General features: G+C 26.7%; 8 non-coding genes and 4 pseudogenes across 8 annotated transcripts; all 12 read right to left on the reverse strand.

Moving 5' to 3' along the window:
* Positions 1 to 149: 149 nt before the first annotated feature.
* On the reverse strand, positions 150 to 293 carry LOC124910935 (annotated as a pseudogene).
* A 427-nt stretch (positions 294 to 720) lies between these two features.
* LOC124910842 lies at positions 721 to 833 on the reverse strand. The gene has a single exon (XR_007096466.1). It is a non-coding gene; the product is annotated as a small nucleolar RNA Z278 (small nucleolar RNA).
* A 21-nt stretch (positions 834 to 854) lies between these two features.
* LOC124910895 lies at positions 855 to 962 on the reverse strand. Its single transcript, XR_007096511.1, has one exon. It is a non-coding gene; the product is annotated as a small nucleolar RNA snoR97 (small nucleolar RNA).
* A 50-nt stretch (positions 963 to 1,012) lies between these two features.
* On the reverse strand, positions 1,013 to 1,128 carry LOC124910969. The gene has a single exon (XR_007096566.1). It is a non-coding gene; the product is annotated as a small nucleolar RNA Z278 (small nucleolar RNA).
* A 3,621-nt stretch (positions 1,129 to 4,749) lies between these two features.
* Positions 4,750 to 4,840, reverse strand: LOC124910899 (annotated as a pseudogene).
* Positions 4,841 to 5,114: 274 nt separating this feature from the next.
* On the reverse strand, positions 5,115 to 5,258 carry LOC124910933 (annotated as a pseudogene).
* A 475-nt stretch (positions 5,259 to 5,733) lies between these two features.
* On the reverse strand, positions 5,734 to 5,848 carry LOC124910972. Its single transcript, XR_007096569.1, has one exon. It is a non-coding gene; the product is annotated as a small nucleolar RNA Z278 (small nucleolar RNA).
* A 21-nt stretch (positions 5,849 to 5,869) lies between these two features.
* LOC124910892 lies at positions 5,870 to 5,976 on the reverse strand. Its single transcript, XR_007096508.1, has one exon. It is a non-coding gene; the product is annotated as a small nucleolar RNA snoR97 (small nucleolar RNA).
* Positions 5,977 to 6,025: 49 nt separating this feature from the next.
* LOC124910970 lies at positions 6,026 to 6,141 on the reverse strand. Its single transcript, XR_007096567.1, has one exon. It is a non-coding gene; the product is annotated as a small nucleolar RNA Z278 (small nucleolar RNA).
* A 53-nt stretch (positions 6,142 to 6,194) lies between these two features.
* On the reverse strand, positions 6,195 to 6,287 carry LOC124910961. The gene has a single exon (XR_007096558.1). It is a non-coding gene; the product is annotated as a small nucleolar RNA Z223 (small nucleolar RNA).
* Positions 6,288 to 6,312: 25 nt separating this feature from the next.
* LOC124910918 lies at positions 6,313 to 6,396 on the reverse strand. Its single transcript, XR_007096528.1, has one exon. It is a non-coding gene; the product is annotated as a small nucleolar RNA U36a (small nucleolar RNA).
* A 36-nt stretch (positions 6,397 to 6,432) lies between these two features.
* Positions 6,433 to 6,576, reverse strand: LOC124910926 (annotated as a pseudogene).
* Between the last annotated feature and the right edge of the window lie 8,873 nt (positions 6,577 to 15,449).

The raw sequence follows: 15,449 nt of genomic DNA on the forward strand, positions 1-15,449 counted from the left end.
AAGAATTTATAATGCAAATTATAGAAAACAAGTATCTTTACTCTTGGAAGTTTCCATACAAAAATCAAGAGCTACATAAATTAAATCAACTAAACAATCTATACTCATCAAGAGAGATTCAACGATTGTTATTTGTGCTTCATTGAGTAGATAGTAGCCATTAATTTCATACAAAATTAGTCATTATCAAAAAATTAAATCTGAACAATTAACAACAATCGATCTAGCACAATCATTGGAGCTTACATCAACAATTATAACTCTTCCAGAGAAGCCCAAGAGATATCGTGCAGATATATCAATTGACCATAAAGGAAATCAGAAAAATAGATCAACAGAAATTCTATGAACTAAAGCTTCAAGGGAGGAAATTTAAATTTTTAGTAGGAAAGAGACTTATGTTGATTGTGTTCATAGAAACACCTACTAAAACTAAATAATTTAAAATGAATTTATAGGAGGAGAATTCTATAAGACACTTGAGTTGATTGAGTTCTAGGTATATTGTGACTGTGGGTAGACATTGGGTCAAAATTTAAAAAGATCCAATTTGACAAAGCTATAACAAATTTATCTTAAAGAATGGTGTTGCAGGCAGCAATATCTTTGTTTAAATTTACATGGAAAGCTGGTGACAAAAGACTGGATTAACAAATTCAAGAAACAGAAATGTAAATTTCAATGTTAATATGAAATGTATTTTAACAAATAACAAAAACAGCCAGTAAAATTTAGTAATATCAAATGAATGAAGATTCACCAAGGAGGTTCTCCCTGTAAACAGGGTCCTGGATCATCAACACCTCAATTATATGAATTAGATCATCCTTGGCAAAACCAATCTTAATAATAAGAAATCTAGTGCTGTTATTTAACTCTAAACCCGTGAAATTTTGAGGGTAAAAGCTGATAGACAACACACAATCTATTGAGTTATTCAGATCCTATATCCACCATTTCATAAGGATTAAGAGTATAGTAAAACTCAATTCACAAATATTACAACAAAAATGCCTCAGTTGAATTCATTAATCTCATTTGAATGTAGAGTCACTAAGGAGGTTCTCCCTGCAAAACAGGGTCCTAGATCTTCTACACCTCACGAACATGAATTATATCATCAATGGCTAGCAGAAGATCAAACACATTCAAATAATAAAAAGATACAAATAAAAGAAGCAACTTTGAAAATGAAAACAAAGCTCAGGTATATGTGAATCCTTACATAAATGTGTGTGAATTTGTGGTTGATGGGGAAAGCTAAAAGTAAGAGTAAAAGTAAGAGTACGATGACATATTTGAGTCCCTACGTAAATGCATGTGTGAATTTGCAGTGATCCGGTGACAAGGAAGGTCAAATGTAAGGGTAAGATCACTACAAATTACTCATCGAATGGAGGTCTATAATGAGATATTAATTAAAGAATGCTTAAAGTGAGGTCTGAATATTAGTAAGTCAAAGTTTATTTTGGTGAAATATTAGTTGTTTTTAAATGAAACTTTTAAATATATTTTATATAGTGTTAGTTACGAGATTAATAATATGATAGGTCGATTGGGAATGTTAAAAGTAATGGTAAGATTGGTACAAAATGCTTGCCTAATGAGAGATCAATTGAATGCTTAAAACAATATTAATAAGTTAGAAATTTATTTTGGTAGAATATTAGTTGTTTTTAAATTAAAAATTAAACTATATTGTTATTTAACCATTATCAATATTATCTTTGAAAGATAAAATATAATAGTAAATGTGAGTCAGAATTTGAAGGATGGAAAAATTATGTGATAGGGAAGGTCAAATGTAAAGGTAAGATCACTACAAATTACTCATCGAATAAAGGTTTATAATGAGAGATTAATTATAGAATGCTTAAAGTGAGGTCTGAATATTAGTAAGTCAAAGTTTATTTTGGTGAAATATTAGTTGTTTTTAAATGAAAATTTTAAATATATTTTATATAGTGTTAGTTACGAGAAGAGTAATATGAGAGGTCGATTGAGAATGTTAAAAGTAAGGGTAAGATTGGTACACAAATGCTCGAAGTGAAGCCTAATGAGATATCAATTGAAGGCTTAAAACAATATTACAATATTAATAAGTTAAAATTTTATTTTGATAGAATATTAGTTGTTTTTAAATTAAAAATTAAACTATATTGTTATTTAACCATTATACATATTATCTTTGAAAAATAAAATATAATAATATATGTGAGTCAGAATTTAAGGAATGAAAAAATTATGTTTCGAATCGAGAGAGTAATTGTTAGTCACGAAATTAATAATACGAAAAGTCAATTGGAAAATGCCAAAAATAAGAGAATAAGACCGATACAAAATGCTTGAAATGAAGTCTAATGAGAGATAATTAAAAGTGAGATTACAAACAAGTCAAAGTTTATTTTAATGTAATATTAGTTTTTTTTAAATTAAAAATTTAACTATAATTTTTTTACCATATTATAACTATTATTTTTTTTATATAATGATAAGATATTTTATAATAAAAAATTATTAATTAACTAACATATTAATTAATCTGGATATTAGCAATGAACGAGGTTAAAATTACAAAATCAAATAAATATTTATTTTTTACTAATTTTTTCTAAAAACAAAAAATTTATATTTTTTTTTATTTAATATATTTATATATAAATAATATTTTATTTATAAATAATATATTTATATATAAATAATATTTTATTTATATCGATGCTAGTTTTTTTAATAACGCTTTCTAAAATCCAAGTAAAACAATACATTGGTGTCTGGTTACCTATTTGAATAAACTTTTCAAATATTAGGCAAAATCATGTGCACATAATTCATAAATGAAAAAAATAGAGAGAAAATTGTTATTTTAATTTTACAAAAATAATAAATTATTTAAGAAAGAAATCTGAATAAAAATTGTGATAGTTAATGCCTAATATGACATAATTCAACCATGCACAATTCAAATTTCCTCAAATCTGCATGAAATAGGGACTAACCACCCACGCCGCACAAAGTAACCAATCCACAATAATAATCAGATAGTAACGTTAAAATAAATCTACCTAAAATATTACAGTAAATAAGTCATTAATTTTGTAATATCGATAGTGGTTTAAACTTGATGATTTATTTGAAATTTAAATAATTTTATTTTTCATTTAATTTTCCTTCTATTATAGTCTTATAGTATTATATATTTTTATAAAAAAATATTATTTAATTTAAAAAATATATATTAATATATTTTAATTAAAATTAATCATTATTATTTCTAAATATATATATATATTAAATTATCTATTCATTATTAATTTAAATACAATTTTGAATTTGTACATTTATATCTTAACATTACTTGTATTTATAATTAACAAACTAAATTTAATTCAGTTATATATATATATATATATATATATATATATATATATATATATATATATATATATATATATATATATATATATATCTCTTTCCTCCTACTTTTACCTTTTCCAACCAATGAAGGTGATGCACGTCATTCCCTCACCAAATTCCCTTATTAAATTCCCTTACTCTATCACTCCTCTATATATATATATATATATATATATAATAATTAAATTTTAATTAGTGCACTCGTAACATATACTCTTTTCTTTTTCCTTTTATTTTTAATAAAAAAAACATTACATAAATAATCCATTTAATTAAATAAAATTATTTATTAATAAAATTAATAAATTATTTATTAATTTTATTTATATTTAAATCTTGTCAGACTAACCACACGCTCACACAGTAACCGATCTACAATAATAATCAGTTAGTAACGTTACAATAAATCTACATACCTAAATTTCTTCTAAGGTCAATAATTTTGTAACATTGCCCATTGCCCGTGACTTAAACTTGTTGATTTATTTGAAATTTAAATAATTTTATTTTTCATTTAATTTTCCTTATATTATGGTCTTATAGTATTATATATTTTTATAAAAAAATATTATTTAATTTAAAAAATATATATTAATATATTTTAATTAAAATTAATCATTATCACTTTTAAAAATATATATTAAATTTTCTATTGATTATTAATTTAAATACAATTTTAAATTTGTCCATTTATATATCTACATTATTCTTTATATTGCTTCTATTTATAATTATGAAGACTAAATTTAATTAATTTATATATATATATATAATTAATAATTAAATTTTAATTATAGTCAAATTGACTCGTAACATATATTCTTTTCTTTTTATTTTTATTTTTAATAAAAAAAAACTTTACATATATACTCCATTTAATTAAATAAAATTATTTATTAATAAAATTGATAAATTATTTATTAATTTTATTTGTATTTAAATTTATTAGACTAACCACTCAGATAACCTATCCACAATAATAATCAGTAGTTTAAACTTATTGATTTATTTGAAATTTAAATAATTTTATTTTGTAACACGGTAAAAATAAGGAACTTGAAAACCCAAATAAAAATAAATATAAAAAAGAAATATTACAACAAATAACTCTAATATTATCACTTAAATATCATAAAAGAGCAGTTCTAGGGATTTGCTAGTTACATTAAGAAATAGCAATTGATTTCTCCATTCAAAACTAGGTATATCCTGCACGACTAAAAAGCTCAAATTATTTAATCAATGGAAGATATAAAGAAAATTGCAACAGTAGTATAAAATTTATAAAATATAACAAGTGATTGAAAAGCGATCAATTAGTCTAATACTAAGAAATTTTGTGTTGTTGTTTAACTCCAAACCCGTCTAAAATGAAGAGTAGAAGCTGATATGAGTTATTCAGACTCCATATCCACTATTTTCATAATGATTAAGTGTATAGTTAAACTCAATACAAAAATATTACAGCATAAATGTCTCAAATAAATTCATTACCATTATTTGATTGTAGATTTACTAAAGAGGTTCTATCTGAAAACAGGGTCTTAGATAAAGAATTTATAATGCAAATTATAGAAAACAAGTATTTTACTCCTGCAAGTTTCCATACAAAAATCAAGAGCTACATAAATTAAATCAACTAAACAATCTATACTCATCAAGAGATTCAACAATTGTTATTTGTGCTTCATTGAGTAGATAGTAGCTATTAATTTGATACAAAATTAGTCATTATCAAAAAACTAAATCTGAACAATTAACAACAATCGATCTAGCACAATTATTGGAGCTTACATCAACAATTATAACTCTTCCAGAGAAGCCCAGGAGATATCATGCAGATATATCAATTGACCATAAAGGAAATCATAAAAATAGATCAACAAAAGGATGAAAAATCACAAGTTACCTATGGACATAGAAATTCTATGAACAAAAGCTTCAAGGAAGGGAGGAAATTTAAATTTTTAGTAGGAAAGAGACTTATGTTGATTGTGTTCATAGAAACCACCTACTAAAACTAAATAATTTAAAATGAATTTATAAGAGGAGGATTCTATAAGACACTTGAGTTGATTGAGTTCTTAAGTTCTAGGTATATTATGACTGTGGGTAGACATTGGGTCAAAATTTAAAAGGATCCAATTTGACAAAGCTAAAACAAATTGATTTTAAAGAATGGTGTTGCAGGCAGCATAGTCTTTGTTTAAATTTACATGGAAAGCTGGTGACAAAGGACTGGATTAACAAATTCAAGAAACAGAAATGTAAATTTCAATGTTAATATGAAATGTATTTTAACAAATAACAAAAACAGCCTCAGTAAAATTCAGTAATATCAAATGAATGAAGATTCACCAAGGAGGTTCTCCCTGTAAACAGGGTCCTGGATCATCAACACCTCAATTATATGAATTAGATCATCCTTGGCAAAACTAATCTTAATAATAAGAAATCTAGTGCTGTTATTTAACTCAAAACCCGTGAATATTTGAGGGTAAAAGCTGATAGACAACACACAATCTATGAGTTATTCAGACCCTATATCCACCATTTCATAGGATTAAGAGTATAGTAAAACTCAATTCACAAATATTACAACAAAAATGCCTCAGTCAAATTCATTAATCTCATTTGAATGTAGAGTCACTAAGGAGGTTCTCCCTGCAAAACAGGGTCCTAGATCTTCTAGACCTCAAAAACATGAATTATATCATCAATGGCTATCAAAAGATCATAATAAGATACACATAAAAGAAGCATCTTTGAAAACCAAAAGTTAGCTCAGGTATATTTTGCAGCTCTATCAATCACGAATTTTCTGAAGCAGAACTGGCGTTAAAGCTGTAGATATATCATCATAGCAATTTTTATACCAAAATATATTTTCAATCTTGGCTCATATCAAGAAATTCAACCATTATGTTTTATGCTTCATTGATTACTCTCAGAAGCGCGGATAGTTTTGAATCATAGCCAAGAAAAAAGATAAAGATCGTACAAGTGAAATAATATGAATGTAGCAGTCGATTTGACACAAAATTAGCCATTCAAAAAACGCTAAACTGCAACACTTGACGGCAATAAATCTAGCACAATCATTGGGGCTTACATCGTCAGTACTAAAATTTTCAGAGAAGCCCGGGAGAGATCGTGCAAATATACTCAAAACTAGATCCATAGTAGTATCAAACGCGATTAAGCACATGTTGAGAAGGTTACCTTTGGACGTAGAAATACTCAAAACTTCTTATGTAGGCTGCTGATGTGATGGTCAAATTTTATGAAAACCCTAGCGGCGGTCTAGCGAGGATTCCTTAGAATAAGTATGAGGCATGTAAATAAAAATAAAAGATAAATTGTTTTATTTTTTCAATTCATTAGAATAAGTTACTTATTTTTTACCCAAATTTTTTCTCAATTATTTCTTTTTAATTTACTACACTTTTCTGTATATTTTCATTCTTTTGTTTTTTATTAAAATATCTAACTTTTCTATTTGAGAGAAAATATTTACAAGGTATAGATTTTATTCATTTAATAAACATTAACTCTATTATTATATATGTGAGTTATATGATGAAAACTATAAAATTGAAAAATACTTTCAAATGTCAAACACTTTTAAGAGGTTACACCCCACCTTAGTGTCGGTATCTTTTTAAATGAAGTCTCTTTTTGCTCTTTATATAATTTTAGAGTGTTTTGAAAAAGTTTTAGAGTGTTTTGAAGAAGGAGACAAGCATTGTAACATGTGATGGTACAACAGATCGACGCCCTTTTAAATCACACATTTGCTTAAATTAAATCAAATGTTTTTTAATAATGAAATTTTCACATAATTCTTTTACAAATTTTCTTTTATTATATCTATTATTCAATGAATAAAATAACTATCAATGTGAATATTTAAGTGAATAAATTATTCTTATATAAGTTTGTATTAGAGAATAGAATAATATATAAATCAGTATTCACATAATATCATATCACATTATTTCTATAAAATAAATCATAATGTTTCAAATATTTTTAGTCGAAATCGTTTGCACATTCGTTTACGGTGGCATGTTTAATCTGAATTGTAACACATATATCGCATCGTTTCTAAAATCAACCAAAATTTTCTTTGTAAGACCAAATCAAACAAGGTCTTATTATTGAAATCTAGAATTGAGTAGGCCCTCCTCTACTAATACCGTATCCCAAAATCCCGTCTTTTTTTTTTATCATTTCAAATCTAAGCTAAACAACCCTTTCAACTTCCTGGTAAATAACTTTAGTCTTTCTATACTTATTACAACCTTTTGTTTTATTTATTGAGAATAACTTATTAATTTTCTTTGACTCAACTATGTCAACAAATAAATATATACACATTTAAAAATAATAAAATCGTTCAAGTAACAAAAGTAGCTCAAAGTGTCTAAAAATGTCACGTATTCTATTCTCACTTAGAACACTTTAATTATAAGGTCATTCTAACCTTATTAAAAATAAACTTAGCATCATAATCAAAAAGATAAATATATAAGAATATATATATATATATATATATATATATATAATCTCCTTAGTTTAAGAAATATCGTAAAATATTAGTAATTACCAACGTTTAATAAATTTTAAATTGAAGAAGGTATATATTTATAATTAATTATTTTAAACTAAATCATATTTTTATTATAATTAATTTTAATAATTATCAATAAATTATATCATTAATTAATTATTATTAATCACCATTAAATTTTTAGAAATCAAATTAATTTATTTATATAAGGCATCGAGCAAGTATTATATGAGCTCGAGCTCGACTCAATATTAAACGAGTTGCTCGAGCTCGACTTGAACTCGGTCAAAGTCAGACTCAAGACGAGCTTTGACCGAGCGACTCGTGAGTGACTTGGCTCATTTGCAACCCTAAGTGGGATGATGAACCAAAATTTTAGATTAAACTAGAGTCTATTTTAATGTTGATTTTATCAAATCATGTAGCTTACATTCCTCTCGAACCTCGTAAAAAGAAATGATAAAATGATTTTTTCGGAAGCCATCTCATTTAAAGTGAGGTGAGGAGTCTGTAAATATTATTTAATTAAATATAAACTAGCTTTTAATTTTTTAGAGTCGCCATCCAATTTTCTCTTTAAAAAAAGAAAAAGAAAATTAATTTGCGTTCTCGATCGCGTGTAAAGAGATTTCAATTTTTGGGTTCGGTGCTTGGTTACATGTAAGAAAAGACATCAGCGCTATGTCTCATGTGCCCGACAAATGACGGACTCTACTATAAAGTTTTGAGCATTTTGCATAAAATATTTTTTACACTTCGTTTATCTATTTAATCAAATACATGCGTCTAAGGATAAATCTAAATCTAAAATGCACTATGGTTTGTATCGATCTATCCCTAAAATATTCATCTAGTTTTTATTTTTGGAAAAGGACTTATCATCATTTCATTTAAAACCCAAACAAGGAATAAATCACATGAGTTTTTGATGAAGACAAAACAAACATTTGTCTGATTTTTAAAGATTACAAAGAAATGAAACAAATTATACTTAAAGTGAAAAAATAAAAAATAATACTAAAGTGCCATAAAAAGAGTAGTTTTTGTGATATCTCTAAATGAGATGTTCCTATTATTAAAAATATCTCAAGTTTGCTTATTAACAGGAATTCTTCTCCAAGTATGAATGAGAGACTATCCATCTATCATGATATCATTTTACACATTCTCTATCGTCCTTCAAACTCGAGTACATTCCTTTACATTCATTTCCATCCAAATATAATATACAACATCACCAAAGAGCATTTGAAAATATTAGCTTATAACCTATTCCCCTAGTCTTTGCAATCACCAAGTTTTTGAGATTTTTCCAATTGCAGATTCATGTGATTAGAAAACTTAACCCATAATTCAGAAACAAATGAGCATTCTCCAAATAGATAATCAATACTTTCTTCCTCACTAACACATAATGTACAACTAGTGTAAGATATATCCATAAACTTCCGAAGACGGTCTCTAGTTGCTAGCCTTTTACAAAATATAAACCATAAAACAAATTTATGCATTGGGATGACTCTAGAGGACAAAACAACGTGATTCCAATCAATAATTTGTCCCCTAGTTCGTATTAGCACTCATGTAACCTTGAAGAGAACTTTCCCTCATTTTTTTGTCTTCCAATCCTATAAGTTCGCTCCATCCCAAAATTAAAAATCCTTTGCTAGATTCAAAATTTTAATTCCTTCTGGGCTTCTTCGTAGAAATGAATTACATTTCCCTTCAACTACTTCATGAACCGTAACCATGATATAAGTTCTCCTAAAACATACTCTTTAAAACTCTTCTCTAAGGCGGATAATTTTATTTTCAAGCTAAGGGAAATACTATAACAGACAACCCTTATCATCACCAAACTTAATTTGAATAAATTGGAAAGCCTCATCTTTCAAATTTAGGATCTTCTTTAGCGACCAAGGCATACCCTCCTTTATTTTGCTCGTCCAAATACTATCTTCTCTTTTCATAAATCTAGAATGTACCCATCTCACCCATAGTGAATCTGATTTTTTTTCAAGTGCCCAAAGATGGAGAAAAGTGAGGGCCTTATTCCACTCCACACAGTTCTTTATATCCATGTCTCTTTCTTCCCTTGACGTACATGCTCCACCTATGTTGCACGTATATGGATACGTGTATTCACGTAATACGATACGACAAATTATGAAATATAAGATACAATACATTTAAGATACATAAATTATATTTATAATATTTATATAAATTTAATATTAAAATAAATAAAAACAGAAACTCACATTCATGCTTAATAATATTCATTAAAATTAAAAAACAAAACACATAGTTATTTATCATTAAATTATTACAAATCATCCATATTAGTCTCATCACCGACATTGTCTTTATCTGTAAATAAAATTGCCTCCAACTTCAGGTTCATCAAGAGACAAATTTGTTACTTCAAGGATAAAAGTACCCTTCATGTCCCTAGAATCAAATGCATATGCTCCAACATCCCACATATTACTTTCTCCTTCTTTGAATTTTGAAGTCCTCCTACATAAAAACGAATATTATAAGGAATATACACCAAATCTTCTTCTCTTTGTGGTGTTATCTTAATCCTTTTTAATGAGTGTATGAAATTCTAAGTTCTCCAATTTCTCTCACAATAACAAGAAGAAGATAGTTGTCCAAGTAGCTTTAAAGCTAAATTTTGAAGGTTTGGTGTAGAAGCCCCGTGAATAACCAACCATTTGGTTGGAGACATAAAACTCCGGTCACGCATTGCATCATTATCATAAAAAATCATCAACGTCGCCTAAAAAGAGGCAAATTCCTTATTGAAACTTCTTCATTCGGATGAATTCGAGTAATATCTTTCAATACATGTTTTCATTTCCCTTGAAACTTTGATATCACCGTGAGGAGGAAGACGATTGAAAGATTATTGGAGCCACTCATTATTATAGTACCTATATAAAACAAATTTATATTTGATAGTTAAACATTAACTAATATTTCTAATTATTAAAACTTATAAAGTTAAAATCTTATAATTTATCTTGGATTCATAGAATATGTCAAACAATGTAAATGCGTATTGATTTTATTCCATCACTCCACGAGACCATTATTTATAGCCTCATAAAAGTTTGAATATTCGTTTTAAGACCCTTTCAAAATAACAATCTTCATCTTCATTATCATTCCATCCCACCATTCATAAACTAAATGAAGGCAATGTTGTCTATTGTCTACTTTCCTTAACAACTCATAAATTGGAGTTGTGAAAAAATATATAATACAATTTTTTCTCAAAATTGTTCATCTAATATTTTGTACTTCACTACTCTAGCCTTCATTGCATCATCCTCTTTTTAGAGATCCCATTTTCATTAATCACCATGTTTCAAGATATTTCTTGATTTTCCCAAACATTTTAAGCATAATGATCGTGGAAGCAAACCGAGTATCCGTAAGTTGGAGGACAATTTGTAGTTGCCCATTTTTGTTATTGTTTTCACGAGTCTTAAGCTTTTCTGCAATCAAGTGCTCAAACTCTCAAGTTCTAAAGGTCTACAAGTTTGCTAGATCATAAAGTTGTATTACATATTGTTCTTTCTGTGTGAGTTTTCAGTATTATAAGTTGACATAATATGTTTATGTTCAATTGAGTGTTGTGTGCTAGGAGTTTGGAAACAAAATAGTGTCTAAGTCCTGGTTGTCCGACTAGGTTTGTGTAAGCGTTGTACTCAAATCAAATCTTCTAGTGAATATCCTTCTCAAAGTTAAGAAGAAGGGGTGACGTAGGAGATTTTGCTCTAAACATCCATAAACAAACTTTGTGTCTTGTGTTCTTTTTATTTCCATGTTTTTCCACTCTTTATCCGACGCTTCAAGTCTAAACAAACAGTTTCGCACTTGACTCCGTTCAAGAGTTTGTGAGGGCTTGTGAAGAATAGAAACATATATTAACTTATAAAAGAGTTAATATCAAACGAATGTTTTCGCGGTTAATAATATTCGATCAACCCCCTACTATTGTTGACTCCTTTCCTAGCATTGATTATCCAATCTCTCAAGCTCAAGCACAAAATTACTCACTGTGTGATTACTCTATAATTAGTCTATTGTTCTTTCTATGTGAAATTTCAGTATTGTAAGTTGAACAGAGGTTGTTCTGTTCAACACCAAATAACTAGAAGTTTAGAAGCAGACAGTTATTATGTCCTGTGGTTTTCATAATTTAATCAAATATAAACATCTAATATCTTATAATACTAATTATAATTTTTTTTAATATTTGAAAAAGAAATAGTTGAATGATTCTATTTTTTAATTATAAATAAAAAAAATTATTTATAAAACATAAATAATATAATGTATTTAAAATATTAATAATGGATCAAATTAAATATAGTGTTTTACTTGATAACATATATTATAACATGATATAAATTTTTTAATAATATTTTTTATTAAAATATTTCATCTATAACTTTTCTAATATTTTTTAAATACTTTTTTATATATAAAATTGTTATTTTATTTTTAAGTTCTTATATTTAATTAATTTATTATAATTTTATTTTTAATATATAAAATTTAAAATTAATTATATAAAAATGATTGAATTATTATTAGTTAATGCAAATATTATTTTATTAATTTTATTTTAAATAATTTCTTAATATTATTTAAATAATTGAAATATTTTTTTAATAAATAAATTAAAAGCTTTATTATTATTTTAATTATAAACAATGATCTAATATAATTATAAAGAAAAAAAATAATATTATAATTATAATTATGAGAAAACATATGAGAGTGAACATCATGGGAAAGAAAGTGCATCACACGAGAATGAGATTCATTCCTCCCAATTTAGAGAGGAATGGATGATTCTTGAGTATCCGATGATCAAATCAATGTGTTAGAATAAAACTCATCAACCAAACACCTCAATTTATTCTATTTCTCATTCTTGAGCACACAAAACTACATATCAAGCATCCCCTAATGCATCCTTAATAGTTTGGCCATAATCCACATAACATGACTCATAATAAATAAATCATCCGCAAAACATATATGTGTAATATCATCTTCCATGCATTGTGGATGGTAGATATATGGAGGATTTTTCAATAGTATTTTGAAAACACAATTGAAAATCTTCATACGAGGACAAAAATGTATGAAAATCCTGCATTTTTCGTGTATAGAAATCTTCGAAATCAAATTTAGGAAAATAACATTCCATTGCTTCAGCATCTTTCTATTCCTGAAAAATTTCTTGAGTTCTTCACTAACATCATATCTAACGACACCCCCAATTTTCCTTAAAAAAGTGGCATTATACCATCAATTTTGATAAAAATATATTTTAAAATTGACCTAAAATGTATATAGAAATGTATTCAAGCTGTATCCAAACCATATCAGATTGGTCAACCTACAAAAAGTCAATGTTACATATTTTGCCGTATCTGATACACATATTGTTGATACACATATTGTTGTATCGTATCTGATACTCAATTTGTTTTTAAGTATCTATGCAACATAGGCTCCCACCTTTCCTTTATACCACCCCGTCCTTGACTGTGCTAAATAAAATCACGCATAATCCAATCTAACTACTTCATAACTTTCTTTGGTAGCACAAGTTGTTGAGTCCAATATCCAATAGTACAAAATGATACTTTTGTAACTAGTTCGATTCTATTTGCATAAGAATGCTTCCTTGCATCCCATCCTATGATTAAATTCTTAACTTTTCCACAAGTGGCATGCAATGTGATACTTGTAATTGTGTAGAAGAAATTTGGGCTTCAAGATACTTAACCATCAAACAACCATCCTTGATACCCATAATTCAAAATATTTCTACCTTAACTGCCTCTTTCACACATTCATAGAAAAATAAACTTTTGTCCTCATTGATAACCAAACCTATAATACTAGAAAAAAATATTTAATGCATCATTAATAGTTTGGCCATAATCCACATCAACATGACTCATAATAAATAGATCATCCACAAAACATATATGTGTAATGTCATCTTATAGTTGGATATATAAATGATTTTTCAATAGCATTTTGAAAGCACAATTGTAAATCTTCAATGGAGGACTAAAATGTATGAATATAGTGTTAGTAATCATATTACGCAATAATTTTCTATAAATATTATATCAGCAATGATAATATAAAAATACAATAGATTATTAATAAAATGAAAAAATATTATTGTTTGTTATAAAGCATGTGAAATCACAGTTCCTTTAAAACAATTTTAATGTCTCTCATTTGTGCTCAAAAGTTTCGTCGGTGATTGTTTTTCATGATACAACAGAACCTGCAATGATTTAGCACAGAAACCTACTACAACAACGAACTAGACAAAAATACCTTAATCACAATCACCGGGTTTCACACAGTAATGGTCGAGTCAAGAAATTTGAAGAACACTGACAAAGAACACTCACAAAGATAAGGAAAAAATTTAAGAATTAAGGTTAAGGGTTATATATACTTGGAAATTAAACCATCAAAATGAATCCAACGATTATTAATCCATAATCCAAGGACATTTTCTTGCCTCTTAATTTTTCATCTCTACATAGTTTCAACCAATTGATAGCAGCAATAAACTCATAATCTATATGTATATATATAATAATGCTTAATTTTTAAAGTGTCCAGATTGCCGGGTCGAAAATTGTGGTTAATTTGGATATATATGTGAGAGTAAATGGATACTTAGGTCGGATTGAGAGTTTACCCTCCCATAAACATAAAACAGTTTAAAATAAAATTAAAAATGCTATATATATGATTCGAATTCGCAACTTAACAAAACAAGTACAACCATTTAACTAACTAGGTTAATAACACTTTATATTTTAAATTCAACACCAAATTAGATGAATGCGAGACATTGTAACAATATAAGCTCAACTTTTTAACTAACTAGCTAATCTATATATATATATAATGATGCTTAATTTTTAAAGTGTCCGGGTCGAGAGCTGTGGTTTATTTAAATATATATGACAACCTAACAAAACAAGTATAACTTTTAACCAATTAAGCTAATAACACTTTATATTTTAATTTTAACACCAAATTAGATGAACGCGGTATATTTTAACTATTCATGTGCATCGCACGAGGATCTTCGTAGTTGTTACAATGACAATTAACAATAGTAAATGTATTTAATACTTGTTAATTGCTTCATTTAAGGAATTAATATTAATTAAATAATTAACAAATTTGTTTTCATTTTGATTAAATTTTACTTTAATTCACGAATTTTATTTGGATTAAATTTCACTTTAATTCACATTTGAATTTGGTGTAAATGTCATTTGGATTAAATTTCTCCTAAATTCATATTTGAATTTGTTGTGAATTTCATTTGGATTAAATTTGTCCAAATTTCCATTTTCATTTAATTAATGGAATTGGTTTAATTCCA

This window comes from Impatiens glandulifera, chromosome 7 (assembly GCF_907164915.1).
Source record: "Impatiens glandulifera chromosome 7, dImpGla2.1, whole genome shotgun sequence".
Taxonomy (NCBI): Eukaryota; Viridiplantae; Streptophyta; class Magnoliopsida; order Ericales; family Balsaminaceae; genus Impatiens; species Impatiens glandulifera.